The following is a 13,956-nucleotide window of genomic DNA, read 5'->3' on the forward strand; positions in this document are numbered from 1 at the left end:
TTTTGCGATATAAATGGAAAAAGACCAAAAATTCGAGAAAAAAAAAATATATTTTCTACTTTTTGTTATAAGAAAAATCGAATAAACTCAATTTTAGTCATACATTTAGGGCAAAATTTATTCAGCCACGTCTTTAGTAAAAAAAAAAAAAAATTTCAATAAGCGTATATTTATTGGTTTGCGCAAAAGTTATAGCGTCTACAAACTAGAGTACATTTTCTGGAATTTACGACTGCCCATCTCATTTCTTGAGGTGCTAAAATGGCAGGGAAGTACAACCCCCCCCCCCCCATGACCCCATTTTGGAAAGTAGACACCCCAAGAAAATTGCTGAGGGGCATGTTGAGCCCATTGAATATTTTTTTTTGTCCCAAGTAATTGAATAATGACACAAAAAAAAAAAAAAGTTTACAAAAAGTTGTCACTAAATGATATATTGCTCACACATGCCATAGTTATATGTGGAATTGCACCCCAAAATATATTCTGCTGCTTATCCTGAGTACGGGGATACCACATATGTGGGACTTTTTGGCTTTTTTCGGCACCCCGAAATCCAATCACTGCCTTCAGGATTTCTAAGGGTGCAAATTTTTGATTTCACTCCTCACTACCCATCACAGTTTCGAAGGCCATAAAATGCCAAAATAGCACAACCCCCCCCCCCCCCCCCCCGCCCCCAAATGACCCCATTTTGGAAAGTAGACATCCCAAGCCATTTACTGAGAGGCATGTTGAGTCCATGAAATATTTTATATTTTGCCACAAGTTGCAGGAATATTAAATTATTATTTTTTTTTTTGCACAAAGTTGTCACTAAATTATATATTGCTCACACATGCTATGGGCACAATTTAAATTACACCCCAAAATCAATTCTGCTGCTTCTCCCGAGTACGGAGATACCACATGTGGGGGACTTTTTGGGAACCTAGCCGCGTACGGGACCCCGAAAACCAAGCACTGCCTTCCGGATTTAAATATAAAACGCTACCAAAAAAACTGTTAGCGATCGCAGGGTTCAGGCCTGACTCTGCAAACGCTGCAGTTATGTGTTTAGTGTTTTGTAAGTGACAGTGATCGATCGATACTGCACTTGGGTGGGCTGGGTGGAGGGGCAAAACGCAGGTGCTAGCAGGTATCTGGGCTGATCCCGCTAACAATGCGTTTTTTTGGAACCCTAAACTGCTGGGGACGCTAGTATAGATCTGATCAGATCAGATATTGATCTGTTCAGCTTCTATACCACTACGGGAGGTGTATGCTTTGCGCGTGGGTGTTAGCGGTACTGGCACTAACCTAGAGCTGCCTGGGGCGACGCAGACCCTGACCCTAAAACCTAATTGATAGCACCCGCCGGGTGATCAGGGGGTTAAACCTTTATTGGGTAATAAATGGTGGGTGCCCTGATGCTATAAAAATCAAACTAGCCAACCAGAGTCACCCGTAACATTTATACGGTGATCACTGGTGAAAGGGTTAACTAGGGGCAATCAGGGGGTTCACATTTCTATTAGGTAGTATATGGGGGTCCCTGGCGCTATATAAAAACCTGACGGGGAACCTAAATACCTAACTGGCTAACCAGCGTCACCAGTGGCACTTACACGGTGATCGCTGGTGAAAGGGTTAACTAGGGGCAATCAGGGGGTTAAAACCATTATTGGGTAGTATATCAAGGTACCTAGCGCTATAAAAACCTGGCGGTGAACCTAAAAAAATAACTAGCTACTTAGCGGCACCAGTGACACTAATGCAGCGATCAGAAAAACGATCGCTTAGTGACACTGGCAAAATGGGGTGAAATGGTTAACTAGGGGCAATCAGGGGGTTAAAACCATTATTGGGTAGTATATCGGGGTACCTAGCGCTATAAAAACCTGGCGGTGAACCTAAAAAAATAACTAGCTACTTAGCGGCACCAGTGACACTAATGCAGCGATCAGAAAAACGATCGCTTAGTGACACTGTAAAAGGATGTGAAAGGGTTAACTCTAGGGGCAATCAGGGGGTTAAACCTTTATTTGGGGGGGGGGGGTAGGGGGCTACCCTGGACCTAACACTAACTGCCCTGACAGTTTTTATGGTCACAACTAACACTAAATGCAGTGATCAGTAAATAAATGATCACTGCAATCAGTGACACTGACTGGGAGGGGAGGATTTGTGTGCCTATGTGTACCTACGTGTTGGTGCACACTTGCTTTCTGTGTTCTCCTCGTAGTCCGGTCAAAAAGACCGCCCCGAGGAGAATGACATCACTTCCTCCCTGCCTGTGTTTACAATACACAGCGGAGGAAGCTTCTCATTCGCCAGGAGCGATCGAGAGGGGATGGCCAGAAACCAACGGCCATCCCCTCATTTTGGATCGCTCCTGCAGCGAAACGGACCGCTGCATCCAGCGGGAGGGGGTCCGATCGGACCCCCCACCCGCTGGAAGGCGAGCACGTACATGTACGTGCTTGTGACTGTCGGTGCCATTGCACCGACGTACATTGCCATGCGGTGGTCCTTAAGTGGTTAAAGATGCCTTTATTCTATACTTAGGACTTGACAAAAACACAAGGAAACTGTAGAGAGCCAGAGACCCAGAGATAGAAGGTGAGAGATAATCTAAATTGTTCCATAGTGCTTACCCTTAGGCCCTGTTCACACCTTTTCTGATTAAAGCTCAAACGCTCAACTGGCCAAATCCCATAAAATTTCAATGGACCTTGTTCACATAGAAGCATTCTGTTTGAAGCAAAACACTTGCTTAAAGTACACAAGCTTCTTTTTGGCAGGTGACAAGAATTTTTGGCTCCATAGACTTCAATAGAAATGCCTTAAAGCACTTGAGTATCTTACGATCATTTTGTTGCACATTTTCTGCTCAAACAGCAGCTCTCTACCCCCAATTCCCCTCCCCTCTCCTCCCCCTAGTACTTTCTATTGACTAAACAGAAAAGCCTGAAGCTGTAAACTGCTTAGAATACACTTCTGAAATGCTTTTAAATACACTTCTAAAAACACTCAAAAACTCTCAGATAAAAACACCTGAAAGTCGTTACGCTCAGGTGTGAATGCAGCCTTACCTCCTGAAGCTTCCACAGTGCATTTTCTAGAGAACGTTGTCAGGGTAGATACTGTATATTAACACCTGCCAGTGCCGATTTTAAAAATGTGTAGACTAATGGCAAAATACAAGAATTTTTATTTTATTTTTAAAAGCCAGAAAGCTAGACCACAGCAAGAGTACAGAGGACCAGGTCTCCAGTGATTCCGTACACCCCCTCCAAAGTAGTTCAAGCAACAACGCTGCTCATGGAGCATGAGTGTTGTCGACTTGAGTACCAAGAAGGGGACATCTTGGATCACTGAAAACCTTTAAGTCTGTGCTCTAAGCAAGGTCAGTGCTCCCTCTTTCCAGTAAGCTGCCGACACAAGGGAGCTTAATTCAGTTAAACAGAGTAAAAAAAAAATTTATTTCCATAATAACTCCCACATTCTATAACCAATCATGCAGCTTGACTACATAAAATTGGACTTTTAGGCTGCAGGTGAATGTAAGTAAGGTCACCTGTAGACAGTCTTCTTGGTAAGCCTTGAAAAATTCATAGTCAAGTGTGTGTTACATAAAACAGGTCTTTTTTGTGGTGCTTAAAAGTGAACTCTGCTTTTTTTTTTTCCCTCTCAACAAACCCTTTGGGGCGATCAATGTACATTGCAAGGATTTTAACAAACTTTGTTGCACATAGATTTGTACCAGTTTCTATTCTGAAGAAATAGCCGTTTAAACCATTTTGTGTCTTTGGGTACATATTCTGAATGGGAGTGACTTTCATCATTAATCAGCTGATGTACTTACCTGTTCTAATTAGGAAACTTTTTTGTCAGCATCCCTTTAAATGTGATTAACCCTTTGGGTACATATGACCAAACATGACATGCCTAAAATCAATCTTGTATCTTCGTGCAGAGTTCAGGGAGCCAATCACGCAAGTAATGACATTTCCATACGGGGCACAGCAGCACTGCCCCCCCTAATCCATGTGCATTGATTCTAATGGGAGATTTTTTTAAGCATGCGATTAGAGCCTGAGGCTCCAATTGGCTTCAAAAATGCTTTGGGGCGCAGTTTCCACCAAGTTGTGCGACAATAGCACATTAATATTCGCTATAGTCTTCCTGATTGTCATCCGAGCCAATCAGGAAGAAGCTCCTGTGACCCTATTGGCCAGAGAGAGTTTTAGGACTCTCTGGCCTATCGTGCCCCAGGACACACTACCTGTGTTTGCTCGGGAGGAGAATTAACGGCCTGGCTCTTCCTTCCCCCCTGACTCCAAAGGCAATGCCCTGATCGCAGCCGTCCCATCTGACTCCCGGGGGTGTTTGTTTGTGCCCCCCAATATATTTAGCATCAGCCACCACTGCATGTACAGAAGGCCTCCAGGCTGCCATATTGCATTGAATTTTACAGTGTTGCAGATTGAAAAAGTAATTTCTAATTTCCCAAGAGAACCAAGTGCATATAGCACTTGGATCCATTCCGATTGGGGTCCATGCATCCCGTAAAAACACTTACGCTGGCTGCAGCTCCACACCATCTCAAAGCACAAGTTATGGTTGATCCTGTTGGGAACATACAGCCAGGAGAGCGCTTTCCCCTTCTCTAAGCTTATAACTGAACAATCAGAAACGCTTGCTCATTCAGAATAGTAAAGGATCACTCAGCGCTGCGGCTCTGTGTAGGTCCAGACAGTGCCCTATATGTGTACAAGCAACTTCAGACAAATCAGACAAAGCTACAGCTCTCAGTGCTCTTTTACTATCATTAATGAACAAGCAGTGCTGATTGTTCATTTAGAATAGTGACGGATCACTTAGGGTTATGGCTCTGTGTAACCTGTCTGGCTACTTTCACATACCCACGCTGCGGCACTGTGTGATGTTTTTAACGTTATGATTGATCAGTTGTCAGGCCAATGCCATGTATGACATAACCTGGAAATGCTGATCTTTCTTCATTCATAACAGTTTTTTTTTTTTTTTAAATCACTAGCTTAGGGCTGGGTATTTTTTACAAGTGGCTGCAGATGGCTCACACGGCCTTGCAGACTGTGATCTTTGCGAGTGGCAGTGCTGGACACCAGAGCAGACCCTGCTGCCAAAGACCAGAAAATCAACTCACAAATCTATGTCCTAACAGGGACAACTTGTTACCCTGGTGGAATAAATCAAAATGCGTTTTTGTAAGGAGCTGGACAGGAGTTGCACAGCCCTGCCTTACTTCAGAGGACACTTGGAAGACAAACCCAAGAAACAAACTCAAAACTAAGCCATCTCTCCCTCTTGGTTCTGATCTATTTAGTTATAAGTTCCCCTAGTTTAATGTAGATTGCAATTTCCAATAAAAGTTTACTTTGGTAAACTATGTGAGTTTTTATAACTTATTAAAAAAAATAAAAAAAGTAAATGGCACACGCAGTATTTCCTTAAAACCACACTAAAGATTTATATAAAAACATAAGAGCGTAGGTCTAGAGTGAAGTTATATTGTTCTTTATGTGAATCCCCAAGCTGTTTGCACACAGACAGCTACAGAGATCAATAGTTGTACTTCCTGTTCGAACTTCAAGCTTAGATTCCCAGGGGCTGCTAACAGAGCATCTAGAAGAACCACGGGCATGACTTTGATGACCTATTCCTTACATCGCCAAGCTCCATTTAAGGTGAAACACTAACCAATGGATTGGTCAAATATTTCAACTTCTCTCGCAAAGATCAAGGTATGGAGATTAATTATGCCATTTGGCAGCGCAGCAGTCGGTGCATCCAAACTGAAATTTGTGCTAACCAGTTATTGGGTCTACCTGGACAGACCAAGCCTTTGCTGCATTTTTTTTTTTAAAGGCATCTAACAAAATCCAAGAAGCAGGAGTCAGTGGACCCATGGGGGGGATGAGTTTATACCATGTAAAATTTACACATGCCTGATTGTTTAAATATGCTCTTTGAAAACCTTGTGCAGTAGTATTTGCAGGTACTAGGAATTTGCACACAGAAATATACATGGAACCCACATCTAGTTAGACTAAAGTTGTAACTTTCAGTGTCAGAATCAAGAACATGGGAGGGGTTTGAATTAATGTGTGGAGCTAAGCTTTAGAAAGACACTTGACAAAAAAAAAAAGAATTTAAAATACCACCAACATAAACCAAACAAATGTATTTTTGAATATTTACTGCATATGCAAGAAAATGTCCATATTGTCCTCTATTTTTGATTTTGCATCACTGACAAACAAATGCATATCAGAACATATATTTGTAAGATGAACTGTATGAAATTAAAAGATGTGCACATTTGCATAATGTGATTGCATTTGTACACGTCTGATAATATGTGGCCCTGCCACTGACAACCCACCTCCAACGCACTTTGTCATCTCCAGAATGCCTTATAGAAGCTACCACAGCTCTGTTTGAGACTTTACACAAACCAAAAACAAATTGATGTTGTACTACTGTATACCAAGAATAATGGTGTGTATAATGTAGCTTCCTGCACAAGCATTGACCCCCTGGGATGGAATTTCCATATAATCTCAATATACAGTGGGGACATAAAGTATGCAGACCCCCTTAAATTCTCCACTCTGTTATATTGCAGCCATTTGCTAAAATCATTTAAATTCATTTTTTTCTCCTCATTGATGTACACACAGCACCCCATATTGACAGAAAAACACAGAATTGTTGACATTTTTGCAGATTTATTAAAAAAGAAAAAAACGGAAATATCACATGGTCCTAAGTATTCAGACCCTTTGTTCAGTATTTAGCAGAAGCACCCTTTTGATCTAATACAGCAACACCTTTCTTCCATTCCTCCTTGCTGATCCTCTCCAGTTCTGTCAGGATGGATGGTAAATGTTGGTGGACAACCATTTTAGGTCTCTCCAGAGATGCTCAATTGGGTTTAAGTCAGGGCTCTGGCTGGGCCAGTCAAGAACAGTCACAGAGTTGTTAAGCCACGCCTTCGTTATTTTAGCTGTGTTCTTAGGGTCATTGTCTTGTTGGAAGGTAAACCTTTGGCCCAGTCTGAGGTCCTGAGCACTCTGGAGAAGTTTTTCGTTCAGGATATCCCTGTACTTGGCCGCATTCATCTTTCCGTCTACTGCAACTAGTCATCCTGTCCCTGCAGCTGGAAAAACACCCCCACAGCACGATGCTGCCACCACCATGTTTCACTGCTGGGACTGTATTGGACAGGTGATGAGCAGTGCCCGTTTTTCTCCACACATACTGCTTAGACTTAAGGCCAAAAAGTTCTGTCTTGGTCTCAGACCAGAGAATCTTATTTATCACCATCTTGGAATCCTTCAGGTGTTTTTTTTTTACGTGTCTTGCTCTGAGGAGAGGCTTCCGTCGGGCCACTCTGCCATGAAGCCCGACTGGTGGAGGGCTGAAGTGATGGTTGACTTTCTACAACTTTCTTCCATCTCCCGACTGCATCTCTGGAGCTCAGCCACAGTGATCTTTGGGTTCTTCTTTACCTCTCTCGCCAAGGCTCTTCTCCCCCAATAGCTCAGTTTGGCTGGACAGCCAGCTCTAGGAAGGGTTCTGGTCATCCCAAACGTCTTCCATTTAAGGATTATGGAGGCCACTGTGCTCTTAGGAACCTTAAGTGCAGCAGAATTTTTTTTTGTAACCTTGGCCAGATCTGTGCCTTGCTACAATTCTGTCTCAGCTTTTCAGGCAGTTCCTTTGACCTCATGAATCTCATTTGCTCTGACATGCACTGTGAGCTGTAAGGTCTTATATAGACAGGTGTGTGGCTTTCCTAATCAAGTTCAATCAGTATAATCAAACACAGCTGGACTCAAATGAAGGTGTAGAACCATCTCTAGGATGATCAGAAGAAATGGATAGCACCTGAGTTAAATATACGAGTTTCACAGCAAAGGGTCTGAATACTTAGGACCATGTGATATTTTTTTTTTCTTTTTTTTTTTTTTTTTTTGCAAATCTGTTTATTGGAATTTAGACAGTGAACAAGCAACCAAAAGCAAAACAAAACAGACAAAAACAAAAACACAGACATTGGTCACGATTAGTGTTACAGGCGTGACGTGTAAAGAGTTGCAATATAAGACAGTGCGTTACATACAAAACATGTCGGAGAATTCAAGGCATCTCACCGGCCACAGAGGGCCGTCTCCATGTGCAGTAGGACGACTCAGGACTAAACCACGCTACTCAGATATACAACATTTCCACTAGTGCATATTCCTATTTATGAACAAACGAAAATGCGTTAAGTAGGCTGTGGGTCTGAGGCCGTGGAGGCATCCGCCAGCCAGCTGGACCAGATCTTGTTATATTTTTGCGGGCAACCTCTATTAACATAGCAGTCCTTGTAGAGAGGCAGGCTTTCGTTCACCAATTTTTTCCACAGGGAGAGAGGGGGAGGAGTGGGCTTACGCCAGCTGAGCGCAATGGCCTTGCGGGCATAGAAGAGAAGTAGCCCAGCTAGGGTGCGCCGCGCCACAGTGGGAATTAGATGATCTAGCAGGCCCAGTATGCAGGTTTCTATAGAGAGTGGGAGCGATATGGAGGTGACCTGTGTAATGACCCCTAGTATCTCCTTCCAATAGTCAACAATGGCTGGGCAGGTCTAAAAAATATGAATGAAGTCCCCTGGTAATGTCTCACAACGCCAACATCCCGGAGGGGGAGGCGGGGTTCATTTTGTGCAGTCTGTATGGGGTGAAATATGCTCGGTGGGCCATCTTAAACTGTATCAGCCGATCTCTCAGGGAGACCAGGAATCTGAAGGGGAAGTCCCACATGTCATCCCAATCATCGTTATCAAAGGTGGGAATGTCTCGCACCCACTTATCTCTAAGTTTTCCCAAAGTAGGGAGGGAGGTCATTATCAAATGGGAGTAAAGTGTTGAGGTGGGCTTAGTGTCACAGCTGGACTTGAGGAGGCCCTCCAGTGCGGATTGGACAACCTGGGGGGGAGAGCCGGAGAACTGGCACCTGAAGGCATGGGAGAGTTGTAGATAACTAAAAAAATAACTCTGCGGGACGTTGAAATCAGAAATCAACTTGGGGAGTGGAGCCAGCGATTGGTCAGAAATCACCTGGTCCACTGTTCTAATATTGAATTTAGTCCAAGCATGGGGTTCAGGCAGCTTGTAAAACTGCTCCAGGGTGGGGTTTCGCCACAAGGGGGCAGCTGGGGAAAGTGCATTGGTAGGGTATTTTTCAATTTTAAGTCCTACCCTCCATGCACGTAACGTGGTGCGCATGGAGGGGGTCAGTGGGTACGGGGCCTTCGGGCCACGATAGAGTAAAAATTTCAACGCCTCCAGCGACCCCAACACCGCCGCTTCAACCAAGGTGGCAGGGTTTGTCTTATCAGGGATGAGCCACCAAGCTGCTGTAACCAGCTGGGTGGCTAGGAAATATTTGTACAGGTCAGGGCACGCCAGTCCTCCCTGGGAGGACGGACGCGTAATTGTTGACCATCCATACCTGGGGGACTGGCCCCCCCAGATGGAGGCGGCAAACAGACTATGCAGACGGGAGAAAAAGGATTTGGGAATCCAATGTGGAGATTGGCGGAGTAGGTAGATAAATTTCGGTAGGATTTTCATTTTTATCAGGTTTATCCGCCCTAGCAATGATAGGGGTAGTGACTCCCATGCCTTCAGACGCAGCCGTGTCTCATGAACCACTGGGGATAGATTTAGGGGTACAAAGTCCGAAGCCTGCCTCGAGACCACAACCCCAAGGTACTTGAAGGTCTCCACCCACTGTAGGGGTAAATCAGGGGGGGCAGTGTCGCGAGCTGCTGGGTCTATGGGGAACAGAAGCGACTTCGACCAGTTAACCTTAAGGCCCGTGATCGTGGAGAATGAGTCAAGAATTTGTAATGCCCCTCTGAGTGAGGAGATTTTGTTTTTTCTTTAATAAATCTTCAAAAAATGTCAACAATTCTGAGTTTTCTGTCAATTTGGGGTGCTGTGTGTACATGAATGAGGAAAAAAAGTGAACTTAAATTATTTTAGAAAATGGCTGAAATATAACGAGTGAAAAATTTAAGGAGGTCTGAATGTATTCAGTCCCCACTGTATCAAGTTGGTACAGCACTTACTGTGACCAAATAAAACAAACAAGTAAAAAGTCAAACATATAGCCTAAAAAACTCATTATGAAATATAAAAAAAGTGCCATCATATACAGAATCTCACAAAAGTGAGTAAACTCCACAGTTTTGTAAATATTTTATATGTGACAACACTGAAGAAATGAAACTTTGCTACAATGTAAAGTAGTAAATGTACAGCTTGTATAACAGTGTAAATTAGTTTTTCCCCTCAAAAGAACACAGCCATTAATGTGTAAACTCCTAGCAACAAAAGTGAATACACCACAAGTGAACATGTCCAAATTGGACCCAAAGTGTCAATATTTTGTGTGGCCACCATTATTTTCCAGCACTGACTTAACCCTTTTGGGCATGGAGTTCACCAGAGCTTCACAGGTTGCCACGGGAGTCCTCTTCCACTCCTCCATGACAACATCACGGAGCTTGGCCAGTCCACCTTTACCGTCAGCTTCTTTAGCAAGGCAGTGGTCATCCTGGAGGTGCGTTTGGGGTTATTATGTTGGAATACTGCCCTGTGGCCCCATCTCCAAAGGGAGGGGTTTATGCTCTGCTTCAGTATGTCACAGTACATGTTGGCATTCATGGTTCCCTCAATGAACTGTAGCTCCCCAGTGGCGGTGACACTCATGCAGCCCCAGACCATGACACACCCACCACCATGCTTGACTGTAGGCAAGACACACTTGTATTTGTACTTCTCACTTGATTGCCATCACACCATATGAATCAAATAAGTTTATCTTGGTTTCAACAGACCACAGGACATGGTTCCAGTAATCCATCTGATTGTCTTCAGCAAACCGTTTGCGGGCTCTCTAGTGCATCATCTTAACCACTTTCAGACCGGACCATTTTGCTGGTCAATGACCAGAGGTCTTTTTACAATTTGGCACTGCGCTGCTTTAACTGGTAATTGCGCGGTCATGCAATGTTGTACCCAAACAAAATTTGCGTCCTTTTTTTCCCACAAATAGAGCTTTCTTTTAAAAGGTATTTGACTGACTCTGCGATTTTTATTTTTTGCGATATAAACGTAAAAAGACCGCAAATTTTGAAAAAAAAATGATATTTTCTACTATTCGTTATTAGAAAAATCCAATAAACTCAATTTTAGTCATACATTTAGGCCAAAATGTATTCAGCCACATGTCTTTGGTAAAAAAAAAGTCAATAACTGTATATTTATTGGTTTGCGCAAAAGTTGTCACATCTACAAACTAAGGTACGTTTTCTGGAATTTACGCAGCTTTTAGTTTACGACTGCCTATCTCATTTCTTGAGGTGCTAAAATGGCAGGGCAGTACAAAACCCCACCAAATGACCCCATTTTGGAAAGTAGACCCCCTAAGGAAATTGATAAGAGGCATGTTGAGCCCATTGAATATTTTATTTGCCTCAAGCGATTGAATAATGACAAAAAAAAAAATTTTTTTTTTATTTTTTATTTTTATTTTTTTTACACAAAGTTGTCACTAAATGATATATTGCTCACACATGCTATGGGCATATGTGAAATGACACCCCAAAATAAATTCTGCTGCTTCTCCTGAGTACGGGGATACCACATATGTGGGACTTTTTGTGAGCCTAGCCGCGTACGGGGCCCCGAAAACCAAGCACCGCCTTCAGGCTTTCTAAGGGCGTAAATTTTTGATTTCACTTCTCACTACACATTACAGTTTTGAAGGCCATAAAATGCGAAGATGGCACAAAACCCCCACAAATGACCCCATTTTAGAAAGTAGACACCCCAAGCTATTTGCTGAGAGGCATGTTGAGTCCATGGAATATTTTATATTTTGCCACAAGTTGCGGGAAAATTACAAACTTTTTTTTTTTTTTTTTTCTTCACAAAGTTGTCACTAAATTATATATTGCCCACACATGCTATGGGCATATGTGAAATGACACCCCAAAATAAATTCTGCTGCTTCTCCTGAGTACGGGGATACCACATATGTGGGACTTTTTGGGAGCCTAGCCGCGTACGGGGCCCCGAAAACCAAGCACCGCCTTCAGGCTTTCTAAGGGCGTTACAGTTTTGAAGGCCATAAAATGCCAAGATGGCACAAACCCCCCCAAATGACCCCATTTTGGAAAGTAGACACCCCTAAATTTAGGGGTACACTAGTGAGACTAGGTAATTAATGGCGGGTGCCCTGAAACTATAAAAAAATAACTAACCAACCAGCGTCACCTGTAACAGTTATATGGTGATCACTGGTGAAAGGGTTAACTAGGGGGCAATCAGGGGGCTTTATGCGGTAGTATATGGGGGTCCCTGGTGCTATAAAAAGCTGCGGCGAACCTAAATACCTACCTGCCTAACTAGCGTCACCTGTGACACTAATACAGCGATCAGAAAAACGACCGCTTATTAGGCTGGGTTCACACTGGAGCGATGCGGGAACGCCACGAATCCGCGGCGGGTTCCCGCATCGCATGCCTCCCGGCGGCAGTTCACACTGCCCTATGCGAACTGCTGGGAGTGTCAGTGAAATGTTAAATGACACCCCCAGATCAGTTCGCAAATCGCAATTCACACCATGCGATCCGATTCTGCTGCGGACCAAAAAAAGGGTCCCGTGCGAGTTTGCGGTGGGTGCGACGCAAATTCAGCCATACTATCTGTATGGCTGAACTCGAATCGCACAGAGATCGGATGTGATTTGCACTGCAGTGCGGTGCGAATCACATCCGTTCTCATAAACCGCTGCAATGTGAACCCAGCCTTAGTGACACTGGCGACGGGGGGTGATCACGGGGTTAAACCTTTATTGGGGGGGTTAGGGGGTACATTAGAACTAAAGTGGGCTAACCCTAACTGCCCTAACAGTTATTACAGTCACAAATGACACCAATGCAAAAAAAAAAATGCAATTGGTGTCACTGTGACTGGGGGGGCAGGGGTAATTGGGGGGGTGATCGGGGGGTGAAGGGGGGGTGTGTGTGCCTGGCATGTTCTACTGTGTAGTGTCGGGTTGGTGCAACTCACCGATCCTCTCTCCTCGGTGCCGGAACGAAAAATACCGACACGGAGGAGAGATTACATCACTTCCTCTGCCTGTGTTTACATTACAGGAGAGGAAGTGATGTCACGGAGCATTTCCATTCGTCGGGAGCGATCGCGAGGGGGTGGCCATGAATGAATGGCCACCCCCTCATCCCGGATCGCTCCCGAACGAATACCGACCGCCGCAGGCACCGGAGGGGGGGCGATCGGGCCCCCCACCCGCGGGAAGGCAGGGACTTACAGGTACGCCCATATGCCTGCCCGTGCCATTCTGTCGACGTACATCGTCGTGCGGCGGTCGGCAAGTGGTTAAGAGGCTTCCTTCTGGGACGACAGCCATGCAGACCAAATTTAATGCAGTGTGCGGTGTATGGTCTGAGCACTGACAGGCTGAACCCCCCCGCCCCTTCAACCTCAGCAGCAATACTGGCAACACTCATACGTCCATTTCCCAAAAACCACCTCTGGATAGGACACCGAACACATGCACTTAACTTCTTTGGCCGACCATGGCGAGGCCTGTTCTGTGTGGATCCTGTCCTGTTAAACCACTGTATGGTCTTATCCACCATGCTGCAGATCAGTTTCAGGGTCTTGGCAATCTCCTTATAGCCTAGGCCATCTTTATGTAGACCCACAATTCTTTTTTTCAGATCTTCAGAGAGTTCTTTGCCATGCTGAACTTCCAGTGGCCAGTATGAAGAGAGCACAATGACACCAAATTTAACACACCTGAGACCTTGTAACACTAACGAATCGCATGACCCCGGGGATGAAAAAA

At 44.3% G+C, this 13,956-nt stretch overlaps 1 protein-coding gene across 2 annotated transcripts in view; it reads right to left on the reverse strand.

The window, feature by feature from the left end:
- Positions 1-13,956, reverse strand: part of SLAIN1 (SLAIN motif family member 1) — a 111,064-nt gene that overhangs the window by 7,425 nt on the left and 89,683 nt on the right. The window lies entirely within an intron of this gene.

This window comes from Lithobates pipiens, unplaced genomic scaffold (assembly GCF_037356315.1).
Source record: "Lithobates pipiens isolate NorthernLeopardFrog02 unplaced genomic scaffold, aLitPip1_a1.2 Scaffold_16, whole genome shotgun sequence".
Lineage (NCBI taxonomy): Eukaryota > Metazoa > Chordata > Amphibia > Anura > Ranidae > Lithobates > Lithobates pipiens.